The sequence below is a fragment of the Hyperolius riggenbachi genome, chromosome 7 (assembly GCF_040937935.1).
Source record: "Hyperolius riggenbachi isolate aHypRig1 chromosome 7, aHypRig1.pri, whole genome shotgun sequence".
NCBI classification, from domain to species: Eukaryota; Metazoa; Chordata; class Amphibia; order Anura; family Hyperoliidae; genus Hyperolius; species Hyperolius riggenbachi.
The window spans coordinates 222,927,976-222,937,528 of record NC_090652.1 but is presented as its reverse complement, the minus strand read 5'-3'; the positions used below and the strand labels follow the sequence as shown (position 1 = coordinate 222,937,528).

Genomic DNA, 9,553 nt, shown 5'->3' with positions numbered 1-9,553 from the left:
AAAAAAAAAAGTCACTTGTATATGGCCTGTTTTAGCCAAATAAATCTAGGGTGCCACATTTCTATACACTGGGTCGTCTATAGAGGACAAGGAAAACTGTCACTGGGTCCACTTTAAGCACACCAGAAGTGAGAGGGATGTGGAGGCTGCCATAATTTTAGGGGGGGGCAATGCAAATTGCCTGGCTGTCGCCCCAATGCCTCCAATGCTTCTAAACAAGCATGCAGATCAGGCGTTTCTGGATTAGCTGCATGCTTGTTTCAGTCACTATTACAGCCAAAGAGATCAGCAGAATAGCCAGGCAACTGGTATGGTTTAAAAAGAAATAAAGTCCAATCTACATGATACGATTCGATTTGCCATTGCAAAACAATGGCAAATCGAATTGAATCCCAATCGGACATTTCGGATCCCAGTCGGATTTAATCGGATCGTAAATAGAATCGTAATTGAATCGCACAATCGTATTGTGTAGATGGGGCTTAAATATGGCAGCTTCTATATCCCTCTCAGGTCAGGTGTCCTTTAAGGTTTACAGTGACCTTTGCATTTAAAGACATACACTAGGAACTGCAAATGATTAAACCACCACATTTATCTTGCTTTCCTGCTCAAGACCCGATTCACTAAAGCAACAATCCATTATGCCAAGCCACAAGTAAGCAACTATTCATTTCCAAACACAAAAATAAACACATTCCTGTATGTGTGCCAGTGTTGCCCAACACAGAGGCATGTAGGACTTATTCCGCTGCTCCCCTCACACTGCAACTGATTCTAAAATAACCAAGAAAATCCTGCATGCAACATTGTGGGCTCAGCCATACTCTGTGTGAACGGCCCCAATAACAGCTTTGTTAAATGTGATTGTGGTCTGTCATATTCCACTATAGCATCAATCTCTGCTAGCAAATGATTAATATTCCACTGCGCTGCACACAAGCTAGCATTGTTATAATGTTAAACAAGGATTTGCCTAATTGAGTGATAAACAGCAGGAAGGCCTTGAGTAATTATATTTTCATTTCTACAGCGAGCCAATAAGGGAATACAGTCAATGTAGCATCTGAAATGGGCTAAGGAAGAACAGAAAGAAAGTGTGAATAGCACATTACTTTGATACTTCTGTAACAGGTCTACATCGATGGTGGCGTTTGACCCAATAAAGTTCTGGATTCAAAGTATGGAAGCCACCTCTGCCTTTACTGTATTCACAGCTCAGTTGCATGGTTCTACTCACTGCTACATAAGATACTACCCTATGGAGAGGGAAGGCTCTGGCTGTCAGAGCCTTGAACCCTCTTCTCTCTGTGTCCTCGTTACAGTGCGGTCCCTGTTCAAATTTACCTCCTCCAGGAGCCCTCCGAAGCACACATCCATGAGCGCTTCAGAAGACAAGCAGCTCCACACTGCCCATGTGCAAGTGCGTGCTTGCCGAGCACTGAGCTGCCCATCTTCTGAAGCACTCTGGGCACGAGTGCTTTTGAGACCTTTAAGCCTCATCTACACGCGTAGGATGAGGTGGCGATCCGGCGGCTCGATTAGCCGCCAGATCGCCTCTTCCACGTCCCCGCTCTGGATTCGATACCGGCTCGTCCCCGCGCCGCTTATCTTCCGCTCGATTCCCTGCCATTGTCCCCTAGCGGGGAACGAGCAGGGGATCGGCGGTGGGGAGATCAGTCCTGTCGGATCTTATCAATCGAGCCGCATCAGCGGCTCGATTGATAAGCCACATCGCCGCCTCATCTACGCGTGTAGATGAGGCTTTAGGGCTTGTTCACAATAGAGGCGCTTTGTGATTTTTAAAGGATACCCGAAGTGACATGTGACAGGATGAGATAGACAGATAGTTCGTTTCCAATCCGCTCAAAGCGTTGCACGCACCATTTTTGAGGTGATTTTGCCTCAATGGAAGGTATAGGGAAAATAAAAATGCAAAAACGCGCATATCAAAACCAAACCAACGCAATGTGAACAAGGCCTAAAAGAACCCCCAAAGGATTATTTGACCATTTGGCTGAATATCTACAATGAAGGGTGAGAGAGCTGGAATGAGGACACCGAGAGAGGACAGGAAAGGCTCTGTAGAATCCAGAGCCTTCCCCATCCATAGGCGAGCATTTTTTTTCTTCTTCTTTACTTCACTTTCACTTTAAGGTTAACAGATAAAAACTTAGGTTAGCAAAAACAGCCATGTCTGCAACAAATGACTGTCAGAACAGCAAACCAGGTGGATTGCTTGACTTCCACTTTTTGTACAATTAAAAATCAGCAAGAAAGTTCCTTTTTGACAGGACCCCCCTCTTATGAAAATGTTCATACTGCTGCATCCCACTACTTGGGCAAACATCTAACTTAAGTTTGATCCCCTTAACTACAAATACCTACAGCTGGCCTGTAGATGTGCTGATAGACTCGCAAAAGATTAAGGCTACTTACACAGTAGGACGTTGCGTTTGAGGAGACGTTAAGCTCGCACAACGCAGCCCTAATGCAACGCATATACCACTTTCACAGTGCGACGTTAAAGTCACCGCTAGAAAATGTATTTACTATGGAACGAACTGCGTATTCGGAACAAAAAAAAAAAATAAATAAAAAAAAAAAAAAACATTACTCAGCATGTGCAACACAAGTAACGCAGCAGATTCATTGCTAAACGCACAGCATGCAGCACTTTCTAATAACGCTACACACTAACGCAACGTGTGCACTGTGAATGTCACAGACTTTGCACTGCTGTGCGTTACTCTGCGTTAAAATATTTTATAACGTGCGACTTTAACATCGCCCTGTGAAAGAGGCCTAAAAGCCTGGGGGTAACTAAGGCAGAATCAGCGTCCAGTGACCATCAAAGGCACAAGATTCTGTTTACTACCAGATCTACTGAAAATCACAGGCAACATATCAACACATAGGTTACTTTGAAAGACAAAACTTGCCGAGTTGTGTTGCTGTAACAAGACTGCTACAAAAGACAAACTTACTTGTGGTAACGTCTTTTCCAGGAGTCGGAAGGACAGCAACCCTGAGACTTGTCTCCTTCCATTTTAGATTGGACAGGACGCTAGTTAAAAAATTAACATAATGAGATTAGGCAGGAACAGGCAGCATATATAAGACAGCATTCCCTTACCCTCCTCAGTAATAAAAAAGACTCCACACAGAATGATGCTTCAACAAATTTCTTTTATTCGGGTGGGTAGCAAGGGTGCTGTCCTTCCGACTCCTGGAAAAGACGTTACCACAAGTAAGTTTGTCTTTCCAGGACGTCTCAGGACAGCAACCCTGAGAAGATAAACAAGAAACTTTATTAGGGAGGGATAACAGCCTGCAACACACGTCTACCAAAACATAAATCAGAATTGGATGATAAGTCCAGTCTATAATGTTTAACGAACGTATTGTGGCTTGACCAGGTAGCCGCTTTACATATCTGCTCTATAGTAGCTCCTGCCCTCTCTGCCCATGATGTTGCCACAGCTCTGGTTGAATGTGCTTTCACTGGTCCAGATAATTGCTTTCCCTGTTGGATATAGGATAATGCAATGGCCTGTCTGATCCATCTTGCTATGGATGATTTAGAGGCCTGTCTGCCACGGCCTTTACCAGCAAAGAGAATCAACAAAGCGTTGGATTTCCTCCAAGATTTAGATTGTTGAATGTACTGTATTAAACACCTCCTCACATCGAGACAGTGCATCTTTTCCTCTTTCTGATTTGATGGGTTACTACAGAAGGTTGGTAATAGAATCTCCTGAGATGTATGAAATTTGGATACAATCTTGGGTAGAAAAGAGATATCTAGGCGAAGAGTTACTCTGTCTTCTGAAATGGTACAGTATGGTTCATTGACTGATAACGCCTGTAATTCTCCCACTCTTCGTGCAGAAGTTATGGCTAGAAGAAAAGCCATTTTCAAGGTGAGATGTTTCTCTGAGATTTCCGAGATTGGTTCGAAAGGAGCTTCACATAGAGCCTGCAAAACTGTGTTCAAGTCCCAAGTAGGTACTTTTATCTGTACTGCAGGTCTTAGTCTTTTTAGTGCCCTAAAAAAACGGACAACGTATTCCTCCTCCGCCAATCTTCTCTCTAAGAATACACTCAATGCCGCGGTCTGAACCTTCAGAGTACTAGAGCTCAGGCCTTTTTGGAATCCCTCCTGCAAGAATTCCAGCACTGAAGAAGAGAGGACTGGATCTTTAGATGTAGATGTACACCAGTTGCTATAGGTATTCCATGCTTTAGCGTAAATCTGTCTTGTCACTTTCTTCCTGCTCTGGATAAGTGTCTCCGACAACCTGTTAGAGAATCCTTTCCTCTTTAATAGTTGCCACTCAGGCTCCAGGCAGAAAGGTGAAGGATTCCTGGATTGTGATGCAGAACCGGACCCTGGCTCAACAAGTCCGGTCGATCCGGCAGGATCAGATGATCTGAGGCTAAACTTTGTAGCAGAGCAAACCAGGATCTCTTGGGCCAAAATGGTACTACCAAGATTGCTTGGGCCTGGTCTCGTTGAATCTTGCTCAGTACCTTTGAAATCAGTCCCAAGGGAGGAAAAAGGTAAAGATGATGCTTGTTCCAATTGACTGAAAAGGCGTCCAGGACCCAGGGATTGTCCTGTGGACACAGGGAGGCAAATCGAGGACATTTGGCATTGTTCCTTCTTGCGAACATGTCCACCTCTGGTGTTCCCCATCGCTGAGAGATCTGCCTGAATACTTGGTCGTTTAGAGACCATTCGTCTTGATAGATCATCTTTCGGCTTAGATAATCTGCAACGCAATTTAGAGCCCCCTTCAGATGAACCGCTTTCAAGGACTTTAAATTCTTTTCCGCCCAGCAAAGAATCTTCGAGGTTAGACTCCACAAAGATCTGCTCCTTGTCCCCCCTTGACGGTTGAGGTAGGCCACTACCGTGTTGTTGTCTGTCCTGATTACAACATGATGTTGATGTATAAGTAGGGAGAAGGTCTGAAGAGCTTCCCAAACAGCCCGTAGTTCTCTGTAGTTTGATGATCTGCTCTGAATTAGTGTAGACCAATGACCCTGAGCCGGTAGTTGCTCCAGATAAGCTCCCCATCCCCAGGAACTCGCGTCTGTTGTGATCAGAGACTGCTGAGGGAATTCCCAGAGATTCCCTGCATTCAGATGTTCCTGATCTGACCACCAGTCTAGAGACTGTTTCACTCTCCAGGGAATTGTCACTCTCTTGTCCAAAGACTTCAGGCTTCTGTCCCATTTCGATAGTATCCAGTTCTGTAAGGTTCTGGAATGCAACTGACCCCATTGTATCGCTGGGAAGGATGCTGTCATGGTACCCAATACAGCCATAGCCTTTCTCAGAGTGATGGAGACTGAACTCTGAAAAGAAAGAACAGAATTTAACATCAGCGAGGATTTCCGTGATGGTAGATACAGTCTTTTACTGACAGAACATATATCAAACCCCAAGAATTCCATGTATTGTCTGGGTAGTAGGGATGACTTCTCCCAATTAATCAACCACCCCAAACTGATAAGGAAGTCAATAGTCAACTCCACTTGGAGATTTACTGAATCAAAAGATGGACCCCAGATAAGTAAGTCATCCAAATAAGCAATCACTTGCACAGATCTAAGCCTAAGCACTGCCAAGACTTCTGCCATAACTTTCGTAAAGAGCCAAGGAGCAGATGAAATACCAAAAGGGAGAGAATTAAATTGAAAATGTCTTACCTCTCCTTGAAACACCACTGCAAACCTCAGGTAGCACTGGGATTCTAGATGAATAGGCAGATGGAGATAGGCGTCTTTTAGATCCAGGGATGCTAGAAAGCAATTTTCCTGCAGAAGATTTATGACTGAGCGGATGTTGTCCATCCGGAATTTTCTGTATCGGACTGCTTTGTTTAAATGTTTCAAGTTGAGGATGAATCGATAACTTCCTTGTGGCTTCTTTACTAGGAACACCGGGGAGTAAAAACCTTGACCCTCCTGACATTTGGGAACCTGTCGGATGACCCTCTTGGATAACAGTGATCCTACCTCTGTCTGTAGGACCTGATTTTGAACCTGATCTCTTGGAGGGGGAGTTACGAAAAATTGGCTTGGTGGAGGGTATGAAAACTCTATCTTGTACCCCTGGAGAATGATGTTTAATAGCCATCTGTTGTGAAAAAGTTCCTGCCAGTGTTCGAAAAAGTGAGATACCCTGCCTCCCACCGGAATCCTGGCGTCATTGTTTAGGCTGTTGGTTGGCCGGGGTATAGGGTATGCCGGGCTTTGCACGGTGAGATCTATTGGGGGGCCATCTCCTTCTGGGAGCTGATCTATTCTCTGTCTCCGTTTTGCCCTGGTCACGAAAGGAACGGTTTGCCCGAAAGTTACGTCTTCTAACGGGAAAGTTCTTTTTCCTGTCTGAGGATCTTTCTAAAATCTCGTCTAGCTTAGAACCAAAGAGGAGGTTGCCCTCACAGGGAACTCCACATAGCTTCGATTTTGATGATGTGTCTCCCTGCCAGGTTTTGACCCAAATGCCTCGTCTGGCTGTGTTCACTAAAGCAGAAGCTCTGGCAGTAAGGCGGACTGAATCGTCTGCCGCATCAGTTAGGAAGTTAGTGGCATGCAGAATCTTAGGAAAGGAGTTAAGGATCTCTTCCCTAGGGGTTCCAGTAGCGATCTGGGTCTGTAATTCAGTCAACCAGATCTTTAAAGATCTAGAAACTGCAGTGGAGGCTACAGATGGTTTGAAATTCAAAGTGACCGCTTCCCACCCCCGTCTTAAAATGTTGTCCATTTTCTTATCTATGGGATCTCTCAGGTTGCCAAAATCTTCAAACTGAAGCTCAGACCTTCTAGAGACTCTGGACAAGGCTGGATCTAGTTTTGGAGAGTGACCCCAGAATTTCTGATCTTCCGGGCTATAGGGATATCTTTTTGTCAGGGATTTAGGCCAAAAAGCCCTCTTTTCCGGATTATCCCACTCTTTCTTTATAATGTCTTTTAGACTGGAATGAACAGGGATAAAAGATGACTGTGTATCTGAAAGACTTTCGTACATCTGGTCTAGAGGTGACAAAGACTTTTGTTCTTTAGTAATACCCATTGCACAATGCATTGCCATTTTTACTCTCGGATGCATCAATTTCTGATTGGGGTAATTCTTCAAGGGAGGAAATGTCTATTTCACCTTCTGACCCCTCTGACCTTTCTGAGTCTATCTCAATCCTCCTTCTCTTAGGTGGTCTGATAGGGGACTGGGAAGTACCAGCAATAGGGGCATCGGAAGGTAGAGTAACAGGAGGTGTACTCGGGGGCACATCAGGATTTATGGCTGATCTCTTAATCTCCTGAATAGCTGATGACATCTCTGATCTCATCCAACCCATAAGGTCTTTTAACAGAGTGGGTGACTCGTCCTTAACCACCTTTTCCGTGCAAGACTGACACAGATGCTTAGCTGAGTCCGGCATACGAGTATTGCATACTGCACACTTCTTTGACTTAGGTACAGACTTAGTTTCAGAAGTAGTCGTTTTATCAGGCTTATCAGTTTTATCAGACTTGGTAGGCCTATCCTGTTTGTGCCTTGAATCCGACTTTACATTCTTTGGCTGAAAAACACAGACAAAGGAAATAGCTAAAGCCTGAACCTCCCTCAAACAATGAATATACACACAATTCAGGTATTAAGTCAAATAACCAATGTGACACATACCAGAGAGGGAGTGGAGCTTGTCTCCTCAGAGCCCTGGGAGCAAGAGCCTGCGGGTGTTTCCATGGTCAGCCTAATAGAAAAAATGACCATGATGCCATCTTAAATAGCACTCTGTGGTGCTCCGCCCAAACTCAGGTTATGCACCTGAGGTCTTTTACCTGATCCGCGCCGTTTCCGCCTTGATTCGGAGCCCTAGCTCTATAGCGGTGAATGGCCGCTGCAGCGCACGCCAGGCTGACTTCCTCTCAGCCGATCACATGACTCCGTCATGTGATGCGTGCGTCCTTCCGGCGGAAGTCCGTCTACGGAAGACCTCCAGTCTTCAGCGCGTCTGCGCACAATGCAGGGAGAGGCAGATGCGTGCGGCCAGCGTCCGCGCATGGCTCCAACTGACCAGCGCAAGTCGGAAAGCGTGGCAGCCGCGGCTCCTGAAGTTCCCTCATGGGTAGCCAGCCCCTCCAGCGAACCAGCATCCTGCTGGACAGGAAAACAACTGAGGAGGGTAAGGGAATGCTGTCTTATATATGCTGCCTGTTCCTGCCTAATCTCATTATGTTAATTTTTTAACTAGCGTCCTGTCCAATCTAAAATGGAAGGAGACAAGTCTCAGGGTTGCTGTCCTGAGACGTCCTGGAAAGTTTGTTTATGTATCATAATCCTATGGAGGACGTCACAAGACACGTTGGCCTGCTGCACGGTCTGGCTGATATTTTGGCAACCATCCTAGATGGGGGGGGGGGGGGGGGGGGACATCCAACAAGTCATGAATTCAAAATGCACAGTGGGCACATAATGTCGCAGTTAGTCTTCAAGGTCACACCGTGCCTATCGCTTTTCATTTACAGTAAAAACCATCAATAAGAAAACCCTTCCAAGCTTAAAAAGAAAACCTGAACTGAACATTAAGAGTCAAAATAAACATACACAGGTCATACTTACCTCCTGTGTAGTCTACTATTTAATCTCTTTCTCCTTGCCTGCGTCCTGTTTGTCCACTGTGATCAAGGGAATTTTCCGTCCTCCATTTTGAAAATGGCCATTACCCATAACAGCTTTCTGGTCAGCACACAGTTAAACTGTAACATCGCCCACTTGAGCCATAGGGAAACAGGCATTACCTGGTACATCAGTTGTCCCCTCAGCTGCAACTGATATATTTCAGATCTGACAAAATGTTGTCAGAACTGGAAGGGATTATTGTCAGAAGAAAATGGTAAGCTTCTGAGAGGAACTGATGGCAAGGTAACTATTTAAGGTTCATTTGAAGTTACCTCATGTGTTTATTTTAAATATTTTTACTCAGTACAGGTTCTCTTTAAACTCCAGTTATACATGCTCAGTTTGAAAATGAAGTGTGATAACAGTTGCCACAGTATGCTCAACCTCAACAAAAACAGCTCACTAAACACCAGCGATTCTGGATGTGTGCTTAAAGGAGTACTATCGATTGAAACGACTTTTTTTTTAATACTGTATATTAGTGTACACATTACCACTAGTGCTAGGGGCACTTTATTTATTCACCCAGGTCTCTCTCTCACTATCCCTGCTTAAAAATTCATTTCTCACACAGCTCATAGTAGTTTGGGTCACCCTGAGCTGCTTGGTTACTCTGCCACACAGCTCACAAATATATTTCACTGTGTCACTCACAGCATGCAGGAGACATGAGGAGAAATAGGCTGATCTGAGGTGGTAACAGGTAACTAAATGAGCTGTAATATTGCTGGAATATAACTAGCTATAAACAATAGTCTGTGTTTACACTCAGTCTGGCTGCTGCTTGAGGTGATTCACTCCAGGCTGCATCCACTTTACAAGCTGCTGAGAGGGGCAGACCACTGTTTACAATTA

The 9,553-nt window shown here is 44.8% G+C and overlaps 1 protein-coding gene across 6 annotated transcripts in view; it reads right to left on the bottom strand.

Annotated features, from left to right (window-relative positions):
- SH3BP4 (SH3 domain binding protein 4) overlaps window positions 1-9,553 on the bottom strand; it is a 175,328-nt gene that overhangs the window by 49,437 nt on the left and 116,338 nt on the right. The window contains exon 1 of one of the 6 annotated variants that reach the window (XM_068245283.1): window positions 8,639-8,659. The exons of the other annotated variants lie outside the window; for them this stretch is intronic. The gene's annotated coding sequence lies outside the window, so the exon portion shown is untranslated. Of the gene's footprint in view, window positions 1-8,638; window positions 8,660-9,553 lie in introns of those variants that run through there. 6 annotated transcript variants of the gene reach the window in all.